Consider the following 17,417-nt stretch of genomic DNA (forward strand, 5'->3'; position numbering starts at 1 on the left):
TTTACCAACCCCACAAAAATTGCTTAAAACCACTATATGACCAGTATGTATATTCCCTGGAGAGTAGTGTACATTCAGTTCAGCAGTTACCAAATCTTAATCTTCAGACGGACAGACATCAAGCTTCTTTGTATTATAGACTAGCAGCTAAGTACCTAGATTCTAGGACATCCCAGGACATAATTCTGAAAATTAAATAGCCCAAAACCTACATACGACCTCAGTGAAGCTTACCTAAAATTGCTAACCCAATTGTTCAGTAGTTAAGCTTCAGACATAAAACCCTTACTACTTTATTTAATAAGATATATAGGTACTATTTTTTAATATTTGGTACTGGTATTACTACATAATTAGTTAAAATTTTGGTACTATATGGTACTATATTAGTTTAAATTTTGTGTACTATATGGTACTATATGAAAATTTTTATGTACTATAAATGTACTATATATTTGTAAATTCTGAGTGGTCACTCTGTTAATGTTTTATTGTCTGGTTCAAACAAGCAACTAAATCAACTAGGTACTTTAATCTATTCTGTATATTATTATTGAGAATGAACATCAATTTAACTTCCATAATCTCGTAAGATTACTTGTGTTGTTTATATACTTGAACCAGTTATCCTCCCTATTATCATAAGAATCAAAACTGATATTTTTTATTATTTCAGATTATTTGATATAGATAATATATGGTCGAGGCTTAGTTTTCAGCCAGAAATCCTCAAAACCGTTTTAGTTATTTTTCAGGTAATGAAAGTTTTTAAATTTTTGAGGGATATTGCATCTAAAAAAAGTAGACAATTAAGCCATGAAAAAAATTAAATTTTGATGGTTAAATATGTTCTTGTTTAGCGTGTTTAATTGTAAATTTACATAAAAAATTCCTCTTTAGTTAATTTTCTGGTAAGTTGGAGGCAAAAAGGTATTTCATAAAATGAATATAATAAAAGTTTGCCTTCACACACCAATTTAACCTTGGAACATCTAAACTATATTGCTACATTATTATAATGTATTTAAAAAAGGTTCGGTAAGAAAGTGTTTAAAGGACACCTGTTATTAAAGCTTGCGTTTTATAGATAACCATAGAAGTATACCTAGCATATTTAATTTGTACAAGATATAATATTTTAACTTTCAAAGTTTCTAAAATCCTTCAATATACAAGGAAACTAGTAATATATGTTTTACGCATTAAAATCTGAATTCAATTTTCAATTTGTACTTCCTTAAAAAAGTTTTATTAAACAGTAAAGTATTTATTCAGGGAGGGAGGGGACATTGGGCTGTTTATTACACTAGTCCCTAAAGTTTTATTATAACGTTGGGAACTATAGGGGCTTTTATTGTAATTTGATTGTTTGATTCATAAAGTTGAGTCCCCGTTTCAACCACTAATTAAATTGTAACCTATCGAAAGGGTAATTTAGTGTGTCATTATTGGGGATATGTACATCCTTTTATCTGCCAATGTCTTATCCCTTTAGATCCCTGATATTTATTATTGGTAATATTTGTGCCATATCATCATTATTCAACCTTTAACTTATTTTTTCCTTCTTCATTCTACATCACGCTGTGATAATATTTATAAAAAGTTGAAAATAAAAGTAAAATGTCATCTTACGGTTGTCATGTTAATAGATAGGTTACGTAGGTAGTTTTAATATATAAGTAAGTGTAAAATCAGGCTTTTGGGTAGGTATATTTGTATGAATTAATTGCCAAAAAAATTGCTTTTCTATGAATTAGAAAAGATTGATTTTTAAATGGAATCAACAAAGCCGGCGATGAAAAGCTTGAAAATGAAATTAATAGGTACCTAGATTTTTTATAGTAAAGTCGATGAGAAAAATAACTAGAAATAAAAATGCCATGCTAGAAAAAATAACTTTTTACTAAATGATTAAGTAAGATTTTAAGGTATCTTTTAGAGTGAATTAGCCTTAAACTTTTTACCATCCAAAAGCACAGTTTGTTATACTTTCTCTTTCCTCAACTTTGTTGTCCTCCTTTCCAAAGTTATCATAGTAATGATACGTCAGAAATCGGTAGGTAGCAGGGATCTAAAGGGATAAGACAATGGCCGATAAATAGATGTAATCCCTAATGCTTATACACAAAATTATCGCTTCTATAGATTACAATAAGTGGTTGAAAGTTTGGACACTCAACTAAATGAACCAATCAATCAATCAAAATAAGTCCCCAATGTTATTAGGCCTACGAACAAGAAAACTTTATTAAAACTTTGGAGACTAGTTTAATAAACAGCCCATTGTCCCATTCCTCCCTGGGTAGGTAGATAGGTAGGAAAAGGCAGAATATAAAGTTTTCCCCCTGTCAATTATTTCAAACAATTTCTCGGAACAAATACGATTTAATGATTTTTTGCATTTGCTTATCCGCATCTTATTGAACATTTCACTTAACTACAGTCCATAGGTACCTATTTGAGTTTAATGTTAAAAAATGTTGAAAAAATACATTTTTACTCACTAAGATAGAATGTCCGTCTGTCTGTCCATCTGTCCGACACCCAGCTATATAAGAAATATTCGAGTTTCGTTGTGAAGATTCCCGTAACTAAGCAGAAACTGCTTTCCAGTATGGCTTTAAAACCGATTAATATCCGCTAAATTAGAAACGATTCTCAGCCAATGTGAAAAATCATATATAGAATCGTATTACAGAAAATTTTCCATTAATATTAGAATTAAAAAATCATAAGATTAATACCAGTTTTGTTAGCTCAATCCTTCGGTTTATCGGAGCTAAAAAACTGGTTTAAATCTTATAAATTTTCATTTTAATATCCGCGGAAAACTGTCTACACTTTTTTATTTTAAAGACGGGCCAATAGACGTATGAAGGATTTTTGTACGGATATCATGTTATTTCAATCTAACTCTGCAATGAGCACCAATAGACTTATTAGATTAGAGAATGTTGTGCTGTTTTGACTGTAGGTTTCCAGGGATCTAAAGGGATAAGACTATGCCGAATAAATTGATGTATTTTCCCAATGATAATACACAAAATTAGTGAACTAACCAATGAAAATTCATTAATCTAACCAATAAAATTAAATGCAAGTCCCCAAAGTTGTTGGGCCAAGAATGAGAAAATGTTATTAAAAATACTTTTGGGACTAGTGGAATAAACAGTCCAATGTTTCCTCCCTGCCTCAATTATTTGGATGAAATATAATTACAAGTATTTAATGTATATTTGGTTTTGTATGAGGTTTTTTATTCATCTAACTCCCTTTCCTACCCATATAACCTTTTATGGCAGGTGTCTTCTTTTTTGCCACTGATGAATTTAGTAATATAGTAAGGCTTAGGAAGGAATATAAATCAATGCTTCTAATGAAAAATTGATTTTTAGAGGAACTTACAGTTTTCATTCTAGTGTCTAAGCAGTTGATTGATAAGTTCTTTGACCCACAAAACCTATTTTTTTTGTACAGAACCTATAAATAAGCCTGTAAATTGTTTGATCCTATTTTTTTGTTGATTTTCCCCGCAATTTTTACATAGTGTTACGGACGGGCTAACAGATAACCTCTATTTCTAATAGCCTAATTTGAAGTGCGATCGATAGCTTAAAAATAAAATGCATTTTCCCCCTCTAGTATTGTAATCTTTTTTTATATGCATACTTTTTCTAGGAATCATAATAATGCAATTTTTTAGTAGCGAAGCTACTCTACAGTGTTACAGAGAGAGAGGGAGCAATGGGCTGTGCACTAGTCCCCAAAGTTTTATAATAACTTTTTCTTATTCGTGGCTTACCAACCTTGGGGACACTAGTGAATTTTGAAGGTTGGTTTATTAATGTCGAGTATCCAAACATTTCAACCAATAATTGTAATCTGCATATGGGGTAATTTTGTGTATAATCATTGGGGATGTACATAAATTTATTGGCCATTGTCATATCCCTGTTGATTCCTGATTTTCACTGCAAAAGAAATATTTGTATCAGCCATTTAATCATTTTGTTGCAACGTCAGTCTGTCTGTCCATCAATCCTTTTTTTTGTCTGGGAGCCTTCTTTCAATTAATGTTCTCATTCTTGGTTTTTAAATTAAGAAATTTACTATATTGGAATTAACTTTTATGGCTTAGAGTATGTATATTAGTCATTTTGTAATGGAAATTTTTTTTAAAGATGTTTTCCATTCAGTGGAAGGATGACGGGGGGGGGGGGGGTGGTATTCTTTATTTTTTCCAGGGGGCTTATTCTTTAATTAAAGGGTGGAGGTACCTTCCTTCATAATAGGTTTAAAACTTCACATGATCTAAACGAAACTTTATTATAAATCAGTCATTATAGCAGTTAGCGTGATCTTAAGCTACAGACATTCTGTTACTTATACAGTTATACTGAGGTAAATTGAAACACAATATGAACATTCTTTGAGGTCACCTTAAGATTACTCATTTCATTTTTTTGCCTTGAAAATTATATTTTCAAACAAGAATGACAAAATTCATAAGTCTATTTGCGAAACATATTTTTCGGATGGACAAATGAACAAGACAATATTAGATATAAAGCAAATGTTATTGTAATCATTAAATTAAAGAGGGAAAGATCCTTTAATTAAAGCATATCACAAAACCTTTGATATATTTATTCATGTCTTGTAGCAAGACAGACGAACCAAGTAAGCTGTTTACTGGATAATGTTAATACACATAAAACAGCATTTTATCTTGAGTAGAAGCCGAGAAAATAGATTTCCCACATAGCTTAGTAACTGATAAACAGTTTGCACAATAAAGTAGACTAAGATTTGCCTTCCTATGACTGTTGAACATTAACTCTTGTTTAGAAATTTTGAATGCTTTTAGCCAGACTTAATAATATATTATGTTGCAGGGTTAATACTTGCTTAGATAGATTTAGGATGTGTGGATGTTCTTTCATACCTGTAAAATATAGGTATTTAAAGCCTTTAGGATATTTTGGTATAATTTTTAGAGTAGGAGGAACGCCTTTGTCAATTAACAGGTTCAACCATCACATTTTAAGTCCATTCTACTTTCTTACTGACTGATAAAAGATGTATTTTATTGAAGTTTTTATATAGATAAAGTTAAGATTTTTATATAGATTAAGTAAAGCATCTATTGGCTCTATTTTTCTCTTCAATAATATTATCAGTCCCCTTTTATAACTTTTTTACCTAGAATCTTGTATGAAGTAATACACAAAGTTGAAATTTAGTTTTTTTTGGGTCAAGTTTCGTGCATTTTAGAAGAATTTCTACAGTGGCTAGTGAAGAACATAAATATAACTCCCATTTTAGGTGAAAAATGAAAATTTAAGGGTTAAGGGAGAGTTCCCGGGCACAATGGGCTGTTTATTACACTAGTCCCCAAAGTTTTATAATAATGCTTTCTTTTTCGTTTAGATAACAAATTTGGGGACTTCAGTGAATTTTGATTGGTTAATTCATTGTTTTTTGTTCAAACGTTTCAGTCAATATTTTTATTTTACAGGAGGGGAAATTTTGTGCATCATCATTGGAGATGTACAATAATTTATCGGCCATTGTCGTATCCCTTTAGACCCCTGATAAATAACAAAGGATTGTTATTTTCCTCGTGTCTTAGCTAAAATAGCTTTTTTAAAACGAACAAAGATAGTAATAAATGCCCCACCCCACTTTTTTTTTGAAAGCAGGGGGATCTATGCGGGTTTCTGCGAGTCTATTTAGAGGATTCTACCTGCAGCATTTCTTACGAGACATAGGGTCAGATTTAGTGCACATTTTACATAAATTAAGATTTATCTAAGTAGTGAAGCTATTTTATAACTCACTTTGTCTGTTTGTCCTTATGGCTGCTTTAAGAGGTAAATAATGTTAATTGGCAATCTTAATAGCTATTAAGAGAATGAGGTATGTTGTCCAGGGATCTAAAGGGATAAGACAATGACCGATAAACTGTTGTACATCCCTATTGATGTTACACAAATTAACCTCTTCTGTAGATTAAAAATAGTACCTAGTTGAAACCTTTGAATACTTAACTTAATGATCAAACCAATCAAAGTTCACTAAAGTCCCCAAAGTTGTTAAACCAATGAATAAGAAAACGTTATTATAAAACGTTGGGGACTAGTGTAATAAACAGCCCATTGTCCCCTCTCTCTCTCCCTAAAGGGTTATTGGTCCATTATTAGTTTAAGTACTAAATGATCTTTTTTCGAAAGCTAAATATATCTAAATGGCTGTTTTGTGCTTTTCATTAAAGCTTGGGTGGTTTTAGGCTTTTTTTCTTTATGCTTTAGGTTAATGGTTAAGTTCAGCAACTATTTTTAAACTTTAAAAATCAATTTTTATGTGCATAACAGTATTTTTCAATTATTAAAACATGCAAAATAATAATATTGGCCTCTTCAGGTTTTATTGACTAAAATATAAGGATGACAACATCCATGAAAGTAAAGCTTTCCAAATCAGATAACTTATATAGCAGCCATTAAAAAATCGAAGAAACAATTTAAATCTGTTGTAAAATTGCTTTTAATGCAAGATTCTTAACGTTAAATTACTGAAATATTAGAATTTTTTTAGGGATCTAAGGGGATAAGACAATGGCCGATGTACATCCCCAATGCTGATACACATAACTACCCCCTGTAGATTACAATCAGTGTTTGAAACTTTTGGACATCCAATTCAATAAACCAAACAATCTAATTCAAGTCCCCGAAGTTGTTAAGCCAATCAATAAGAAAATTATTATATGTATAATTTTGGGGACTAGCGTAATAAACAGCTATCCCCCCCCCCCCCCCTCCCGGACGATTATTACAAGACTGCTTTACTTTAAGAACTGTCATATTTTATTATAACATGATATAATATCACAAAAATGACGTTTAAAACCATTAAAAATTAACTGACGGATTTATTATAAATGTAAAAATACTTTGCTTTAAATAAATCTGCGTACATAAAATTGTGTAAAATTGCACATAAAAATGAAAATGATAAGAAAAATTTGCACTTGATAATTCTCTCAATCTTTAGCAAAATTTGGAATAATTTCTATAGAAAAAATTTGTATAATAGAGAAGTAGTGTTCTAGGATCTAAAGGGATAAGACAATGGCGGATAAATTGATGTACATTCCCAGGGATGATACACAAAATTACCCCTTCAGTAGATTAACATAAGTGATTGAAACGTTTGAACACTCAACTTAATAATCCAATCAATCAAAATTGAGCAAACAAATAAGAAAACGTTTTTATAAAACTTTGGGGACTAGTGTAATAAAGAGCCCATTGTCCCCTTTCTCTCTGAGTTGTGTGTGCGTATTTTCATGTACTTGAAGCTTGGCATAACACCGCGTCATAACTAAAGACGTTAGAAATGATTCCCACTGCTGCTATGTCAGATGCACGACATAAATAGTTAGAGTACAGAGAATGTCTTGGTCCACAAACAGGCGCAACTTATTACCATGCACAGTTAGGACTTTTCAGACAAAGGTCGTGCAATCAAAGGGCTGTTTGTCTGTTGGATGTTACTTAACCTTATATCCACAATTGAGCGTAAGAGTTTTGCATCCCATTACAAGCAAATGATGCCCTTGGGTTCTCTAGATGATAACTTGAAATCAAAGGAAAATCCCGACCCAAATAGGTAATAATAGGTAGTAGTCACTTCAAATATTTCAATTATCTTTCTTTCTTTCCATGATCTATCCCCTCTCTCACTCTCTTGATTTTTCTTGCTCTTAACAGGGAAAATCCTTCAAGAAGTGAATAAAAATATATGTAAAATTACAGCGTACTTAACCAGGAATATACGGACTTTTCTTAGGAATAGAAAATATTTTTTTGTGCAATTACATGAAGTGCTGGTTAAGCACTGATAATTCCTAGGGAGGGAGGGGACATTGGACTGTTTATTACACTAGCCCCCAAAGTTTAATAATAACGTTTTCTTATTCTTTACCTTAACATTTTTGGGTATTTTTAAAAATTTTGAATGCTTGGTTCATTAATCTGAGTGTCCTAACGTTTCAACCACTAATTGTGATCTACCTACAGACGGGGTAATTAAATTGTGTTTATCATCATAGGGGATGTACATCAATTTATCGGCCATTGTCTTATCCCTTTAGACCAATGCAATGATACGAAATCCATTATCTTTGTGAATTTCGTAGAATTAAAGATATGCGGAACTTTAAGTCAAAATTAGAATTGCATTTTCAATCTTCAATTTCATTGGTGTACATTCACTTCCACATAATCCTATTCAGGGATCTAAAGGGATAAGACAATGGTCAATAAAATAATGTACATCCCCAATTTTAATACACAAAAGAAGTACCCCTTCTGTAGATTACAATTTATGATTGAAACATTGGACACTCATTTTAATGAACCAACCAATCAAAATTCATAGAAAATCGCCAAAGTTGTTAAGCCAACGAATAGGAAAACGATATGATTCTCCTTTTCAGTGAAGCTTCTTATAGTTCCAGAGAAGGTATATTATGGTTTATAACTCCCCCAAAAAATTACCTCAAGAAACCCCGCCCCCCTAAAAAATTTTCTTTGCTGTTCTGATTATTTTTTTATATTGTACATACACATAATTGAGGAAACACCATTGAATTTATACTTTTTACATTTCTTTTAAATCTATTCACGTAATTTCCTTTATTTTTTAGCATAAATAAGTCTTAAATAGATTTTTTTTTGGATTGAAGATATATTTATGCACTTTTATAGAAATAATAGTATAATAATTTTTGTTTCTCTTTCCCCTTCGTATTGATTTTTGAGGCTACTTATTAAAAGCGAAGCTTTTCTATAATTAGGGTCGGTCCGTCCGTCTGTCCGTCTGTCCGTAACGGATAGCTTTTTTCAATAATTTAGTCATGTTAGAATTGTCCTATCGATTTCAAATTTTGCATGGTGATTCCTTTAGTAGTTAGGTACGATTTAGAAAGCGTAGAAACTCTCTAATCATAACCAGAATGTCCGTATGTCCATTTCAAACATGTTGATTTTTTACTTTTTTAACAACAAATTTTTATGTTAACTAATCGTCTGATTGATCTGATTTTTGGTATATTAATTCCTGGGACAACAAAGTATAATGTAATAAGCGAAGCATCTCTATAATTATTTTTATGTGTAGTTAAGCAGAGAGAGAGAGAGAGGGGACAATGGGCTGTTTATTACACTAGTCCCAAAGTTTTATAATATTGTTTTCTTATTCGTTAGTTCAACAACTTTAAGGACCTTTACTGAATTATGATTGGTTGGTTGATTAAGTTGAGTGTTCAAACGTTTTAACCAGTAATTTTAGTCTACAGAATGAATAATTTTGTGTAATCATGTCATTGGGAATGTACATCAATTTATCGGTCACTGTCTTATCCCTTTAGGTCCTTGACAGTTACCTAGGACTTCAAGGACAAATTCTTGAAAACAGTAGCTGATAACTTCGGATGTAGTGAACTAGCGGCTACGTCCCTAGAAATTGTCAGTTAGGCGGTTAGCGAGATCTAAATCTAGAGACAAATAGATAAACATCCTATTATTTTTATTATAATCAGACGAAAATTTAAGTTTTATATGAAAATAATTGATGAAAAACCATAAGTTTCCCTTGGAATTCTTAGAACATTGCATCAATTTAAACAAGGATAACAACATCCATTAAAACGTTAACAAAAAGATAAAGTTATATACGACAAGTACCAGTGTAATTTACAGTCCAATGTCTCCTCCTTTCCTGAAAATGTTTTGATTATTTTTACAATTTGTTAAGTAGACGTACATACACAACCCCAAGTATAGCTAAGCTTCGCTGAAGCAAACTAAATGTAATGATAGTATGTAAACTATTTGCGTTTGTTGCGTAATAAACATCACTTTTAACAATTAATTACAAACTTATTTAGCTTATTTTATTTATTTTTATAATTTGTCTCTAGGAGCGTGCAGGTTTTATGCTATAAAAGTAGTGTTAATTTAAATATCTTATTTCAGTAGTTAAGCATTGACGTCCAATGTTTTTTTGGGGGTGGGGGGGGGGGGGGGTAAGGAAGGTTGTGTGTACGAATTTCAGGTTAGGTTAGGTGATTGCCCCGCAGGGTTAGAGCCCCCCACAATAGCTAGAAATAGGAAAAGAAGCTACTGTGAAAATACGAAGAAATGCCCCTTAAGAGGAGTTGTCACGAAAGGGACTATACCCCAATTTTCTAAATTTTTGATAGACAGAAAATTACATACTTTAAAACACAAGCAACACACTTTATAGGTATACTTTGTTTTTTAGCTTTTTTGGCTTCACAATAAAGATGTTAAGATCTATGATGAAATCGCCCTATCGATTTTAAACGCTACTTAAGGACACTGAGATGCGACAATTGACTTTTATTTAATATACCTTGCAACTTTTTACAAAAAAAAATAATAGTCCTTGTACTTTAACATAAGTTAAGTGATTGAACCATCAAAGAATTAAGTTTAAAAAACTGTTGAATCAAGATATGTTGGTATAAATAGATTTAATGTACCTAGTATTTTCTCAATGTTTATTACCCACATATTTTTTTTTATCCTTAATGCTCGGGATGTTGTCATCCATGTTGTTTTAAGTAAAATGAATTTTTAAGTAAACAATGTAAATATGGAGTGTTTCTATATAGGGATCTAAAGGGATAAGACAATGGCCGATAAATTGATGTAAATCCCCAAAATTGACCCTTCTGTAGATTAAAAGTAGTGGTTGAAACGTTTGAATACTTAACTTAATGAAACAATGGATCAAAATTCAATGAAGTTCCCAAAGTTGTAAAGTCAAAACGTTATTATAAAACTTTGGGAACTAGTTTATAAACAGCCCATTGTCCCCCTCTCTCTGGTTTCTATACCTAGTTTCAAATGATAAATAGTATGGTTATTTTTTTTACAAAACTATCCTATTTTAGTGAAGTAGATAGATGAACGTATGTTAGTACAGTAAGATCTCATAAACTAAGAATAAAGAGTACTTTGACGGTAAAATTAATCTACAGCCCTTTCATTCCTCTTACTTTGAAGTTTTAATTTTAAAGAAAATTTACAACTTATTTAGGCAAATCTTGGCCTATTTTTCACAGGGAGGGAGGGGACATTGGGCTATAAATTACACTGGTGCCCAAAGTTTTATAAAAGCTTGAAAACGTTGGGTATTTCATAAATTTTGATTAGTTGGTTCTAAACTTATAAGTGTCAAAACTTTTCAACCAATAATTTCAAACTACAGATTTGGTAATTTTGATAATCATCATTAAGGGATGTATATCAATTTATCGCCGATTGTCTTATCCCTTAAGATCCCTGATTTTGCTAATCCACGCATCGATGGACAAATACGTTCTTGAGAATACGTTGTTACTAAGCAATGTTAACATTATAAAAAGAAAGAATTTATTTAGGTAGTGTGCAATTACCTCCGAATAACGTTTCATAATCCAGGGGATAAGACACTAGACAATAAATTAATATACATCTCCATTGATAATATACAATAATTCCCCTTCTGTAGATTGACATATTTGTTGAAATATTTGGAACACTAAAGTTTGATAACCACCAATCAAAATTCAATCAAAGTATCCAAAGTTTTTGAGCCAATTGATAGGAAAATTTTGCTATAAAACTTTGGGTACCAGTGTAATTTACAGTCCTATGTCCCCTTCCTCCCTGCATAAGCCAAAAAAATATTAGGGATTGAATAGAGTTAAGCTAAGGGAGAAGGAACCAGAGAGAGAGAGAGAGAGACAGTGGGCTGTTTATTACACTAGTCCCCAAAATTTTATAATAACGTTTTCTTATTCGTTGGCCTAAAAACTTTGGAGACTTTAGTGAATTTTGATTGGTTGATTCATTAATTAAAGTGTTCAAACGTTTCTACCACTAATTTTAATCTACAGAAGTGTAATTTTGTGTGTCATCATGGGGGATGTACATAAATATATCAGCTATTGTCTTATCCCTTTAGATGTGCTATATTCAAATATTTGCGGCGCATTTATATTATATTGGCTGGAGATTTTTTCGGTCAGTCTAAGAAATAAGAACAATTATGTCCATAAGTAGCGGAGCAATGACAAGCTTTTTAACAAAGTAAATTGATGTCTACATGTCATTATTGACCTACAGATACGCTTACAAGTTTTATTTGAAGTTCAGCAATGGTTAAACAAGTTTTGAAATTATAAAATTCAGTTTATGTATTCTTTGTAAAGCTCAATTGATTTTGGACTATTAAGGTTCTTAATACGCCTATGCCAAAAAACTTACAGTAATATAAGATTACGACCTTTAATTGACGGATTTTGGGAAGGAAGTATTGACATACCTTAGTGATAGAGTAGCTTTACGACATGAAAATTTTAGAAATGGCATTTTTAGATTATTTTGAATTTATACCATATTAGGTATTAAAGCTTCCCTGAAAATTATTGACTGATAATCGATCAGCAGTTTCTTTGATCTTAAAGAACAATTTGATAACCATACACACAACTTTAGTCTGAGAGAGAGGGGACAATAGGCTGTTTATTACACTAGTCTCCAAAGTTTTATAATAACGTTTTCTTATTCGTTGATTTAACAACTTTGAGGACTTAAGTGAATTTTCATTGGTTAGTTCATTAGGTCGAGTGTTCAAACGTTTCAACCACTAACTTTAATCTACAGAAGGGGTTCATTTGTGTTTCATTATCTGGGATTTACATCAAATCGGCTCTTGTCTTATCCCTTTAGATCCCTGTGTAGAATTTAAGTATTGGATATTGGCAAGTCATTTTTCCCAATTATACAAATTAAGTTTTAGCTGATTTAGACCTGATTAACATGGTAATTGTGTACAGTTGAGAAAAAAGGTACACAGACAGCCACACACACACACACACACATACACACACATACACACACATACACATACACACACATACACACACATACACATACACATACACACACATACACACACATACACATACACATACACATACACATACACATACACATACACATACACACACACATACACACACATACACATAGACACACACAGACACACACACACGCACACACATACACACACACAGACCAGGGAGGGAGAGGACAATGGGTTGTTTATTACACTAGTCCCAAAAGTTTTATAATAACGTATATCAACTTTGGAGACACTAAGTTTGATTGGTTGCTTCATTAAGTTTCCAATCGTTTCAACCACAAATTGTAATCTACAGAAGTGGTATTTTTGTGTATTATTATCGGGGATGTACATCAATTTATCGGCAATTGTCTTATCCCTTATTTAGATCCCTGCAGACAAACATACACCCACACAATAATAGATATCTTTAACACAGACTTATTTTACTCACAAACACACACAGCACACATACACACACACGCACACAGCACACACACACACACATACACAGACACAATAACATATACCTTTTGACACAGACACAATAACACAGACTATAGCACCACAGACTTTTTAAAAGCGAAGCTTTTCTATAATTAAGGTCGGTCCGTCCGTACGTCCGTCCGTCCGTCCGTAACGGATAGCTTTTTTCGTTAATTTAGGCATGTTAGAATTGTCCTATCGATTTCAAATTTTGCATGGTGATTCCTATAGTAGTTAGGTACGATTTTGAAAGCGCAGCAACTCTATAATCATTACCAAAATGTCCGTACGTCCATTTTAAACATGTTGATTTTTTTACTTTTTTAACAACAAATTTTTATGTGATCTAATCATCCGATTGATCTGATTTTTGGTATATTGATTCCTGGGACAACAAAGTTTAATGTTGTAAGCGAAGCAACTCTATAATCAAGTCCTAAATATGTAAGTATGTCCATAAACATTATCCTGTATAAAGCAGTTTTCAACAAATTTACTTACAATTTTGCTTCGACTCTTATACATTTATATTTTGATTATTCAGTTCTGACACTATATAAGTGTTTATGTCCGTTTGTCCTACCGTTTCAATGCTTCGGTTTTATGGATGTTGTCATCCTTGTTTTACACACAAACACACACACATCCATCATGTGATGTGATTCACTTAAACTTTTTTTAAATAGCGCAGCTATTCTAAGTTTAGGTTCTGTCTACACGTCTTTCAGTTTTTTAATTACTTGAAAGCACATATCTAAATCTCTTGGTTATTGGATTTCAAAAGTGACAATTAAAATTTTACAAAATCCCTTTTGCTTCTGAAAAAAAAACTTTTTTTTAAAATTTAGGTTAAGTTAGGGTTAGGACAGTCCCACAAGGTTAGAGCTCGTTATAGAGTTGAAGGGGGGGGGGGGGGGGGGGCTGTCCAGTTGTACATTTTTGGTTTTAGGGGATTTACTTGAATTGATTATTTTGTGAGATAGGAGACAATGGGCTGTTTATTACACTGGTCCCCAAAATTAATGATGTTTTATTTTTCGTTGCTTCTTAACAACTTTGTGGACTTTGATCAAGTTTGATTGGTTCGTTCATTGAGTTGAGTGTCCAAACGTTTCAACCATTAATTGTAATATACGGAAGTGGTTATCTGGTTTACAATCACTGGGGGATGTACAGTAATTTATCGGCCATTGTCTTATCCCTTTAGATCCCTGAATAGCAGAGCTGGATCTTTAAATCATTTTAGTGGTGAGCCAGATTGGGGTGAGCCAACTTTCCACTAATGAGAGCACAGCATTTTATAAAATGCCGCGCTGTGATTGGCTGAAATTAGGCTCACCCCGATCTAGCTCACCACTAAAATGATTTAAAGATTTAGCTCTGCACTTCTTATGGGTCTACTTACCCTTGTTTATTTTTCTCATTTCTAAACAAGACTTATTGTTGGCAATTTTCCAGGATGTCTCAAAAACTTATCCACCTCCTAAGCCCCCCTCCCCCCTACCTCTCCCTGCCTATTTGACCCTTATCTCCTAACCTCTAAACAAATAAAACCTTCTCTATTCAATTCTTAATATGCAACTCCTCCGAATTATATATAATGCACAGTTTACTTGATTGCGACTAAACGACCAAAACATTGAGATTATTCATCTTATTTAATACCTATATTTGCGACAACTTGTTATAAATAGTTATTTGATATTAATTCAATGTGTCTACAATGGAAAATATTTTCAAGTTGAAGGTGAAGTTAATGTTGTGTTATTGTAAAAGTGTTGTGATTTTAAATTCTTGTGTGTTTGCTGAACAAAATTGAATTTTATTGTCGAATATTTATTTATTGTGTGTTGGGGTCAATAGAATCCTAAACAAGAAGAAAAACATTGAATGTGGCGTAACACGTAGTGCCAACGCTAGTTGTCAGAATGTGATAGGTTTGAATCCCGACTAAAGACGTTAGAAAAGGTTCCTACTGCTGCTATGTTAGGTGTGCGAAATAAATATTTAGAATAGGGGGAATGCCTTGGCACCAGGTGCAACTCATTACCATGCACACTTTGGACTTCCAGTCAAAGATCTTGCAATCACTATTTTTTCTTTTATTAACTAAATAAAAAAAAATAGGGGATTGAATTCATCTCAAGTTCCCCTAGAGGCCTCTAGGGGCATAGCCGATAGTAAATCTAAAAGATAAATAATATTTGTATTCTTCAAAGTTTTATCCTATTTATAAGGTAGCTTCAAAATAAAACAAATACTTGCATGGCAACACACATTTATTTTGATAAAAACAAATATGTTGGTGCGATAAATATACGAAAAGGGATAGTTCCATTAATTGGATTTAATGACCTAGGGTACTTATATTATTGATCCTTTCAAATTGTTTTTGTAGAATATCATGAATTTTAAAACACAATAAAGAAACTTAGGTACACAAATGGATTTTTTAAAACTTAGGTAAAGGTAAAGGGATAAGACAATAGCCGATAAATTGATATACATCACCAATGATGATAAACAAATCATCCTTTCTGTAGAATACAATAACATTGTTATAAAACTTTGGGGACTTGCGTAATAAATAGCCCTATGTCCCCTCCCTCTCTGTTCACACACACACACATCCTGCTGATTTAATTCATAGAATTAATATTTTTTTCTTGTTTCAGATTTGGAACGTGCAAACGTTCAGAGTTGGATACTTCAGGTAAGATATTGTAGCAGCCAGGGATCTAATGGGATAAGACAATGGCCGATAAATTGATGTACATTCCCAATTATGATACACAAATTTACCCCTTTTGTAGATTACTCTAAGTGGTTGAAACTTTTGGAAACTTAACTTAATTAACCAACCAATCAAAATTCTTTAAAAAGTCCCCAAAGTTATTGAGCCAAAGAATAAAAAAAACGTTATTATAAAACTTTGGGGACTAGTGTAATAAACAGCTCATTGTCCCCTCTATCTTAGCATTGGGACAGCTTCTTGAAGAAGCGCAGCTACTTCATACCTATAGTCATGGCACTCCGTAGTCTTTGTCTTTGATTTGGTATGACTTCGAAACAGATTAATATTCGCTGGATTAGAACCGGTTCTCAGCTACACTGAAAAATCATGTATCATGTCATATTATGTAATGTTTTTTTTTCATTTTTATAACCGCGAAAAGCTATTTTATTATAGTACGATGCGATAAAAAACTATACTCGAATTCATCAAAAACTTTTCTCTTAATTTTATTGTACCTCTAATTCTAGATACTATAACTGATGGGTATACCTGTGTCTGTGTTGCTTGCTACAAACTTAATATTATTATTATACCTGTATTATAGATACTATAACTGATGGGTATACCTGTGTCTGTGTTGCTTGCTACAAACTTAATATTATTATTATACCTGTATTATAGATACTATAACTGATGGGTATACCTGTGTCTGTGTTGCTTGCTACAAACTTAATATTATTATTGTACCTGTATTATAGATACTATAACTGATGGGTATACCTGTGTCTGTGTTGCTTGCTACAAACTTAATATTATTATTATACCTGTATTATAGATACTATAACTGATGGGTATACCTGTGTCTGTGTTGCTTGCTACAAACTTAATATTATTATTATACCTCTAATTCTAGATACTATAACTGATGGGTATACCTGTGTCTGTGTTGCTTGCTACAAACTTAATATTATTATTGTAACTCTAATTCTAGATACTATAACTGATGGGTATACCTGTGTCTGTGTTGCTTGCTACAAACTCTCGGTGCTACGTGGCCGCATCACCATTCACCCTTGCAACCGTCTCCCCAGGAAAACAACAAATAAATAGTTTAAAACCTACCCAAGATATTTATTTAAACTTACCGTAAAGTTACAACTAATAAGGACCTGCAATTTTGAAGATCATCAGCTTAAGACAAAAATAC

General features: G+C 32.2%; 1 long non-coding RNA gene across 1 annotated transcript; it reads left to right on the forward strand.

The window, feature by feature from the left end:
• The first annotated feature begins 673 nt into the window (after window positions 1-673).
• LOC145304522 (uncharacterized) lies at window positions 674-17,302 on the forward strand. The gene is made up of 3 exons (XR_013874105.1): window positions 674-755; window positions 16,149-16,186; window positions 17,202-17,302. It is a non-coding gene; the product is annotated as an uncharacterized LOC145304522 (long non-coding RNA).
• The last annotated feature ends 115 nt before the right edge of the window (window positions 17,303-17,417 follow it).

The sequence above is a fragment of the Acartia tonsa genome, chromosome 13, assembly GCF_053477335.1.
Source record: "Acartia tonsa isolate MP-2025a chromosome 13, ASM5347733v1, whole genome shotgun sequence".
In the NCBI taxonomy this organism is placed as follows: Eukaryota; Metazoa; Arthropoda; class Copepoda; order Calanoida; family Acartiidae; genus Acartia; species Acartia tonsa.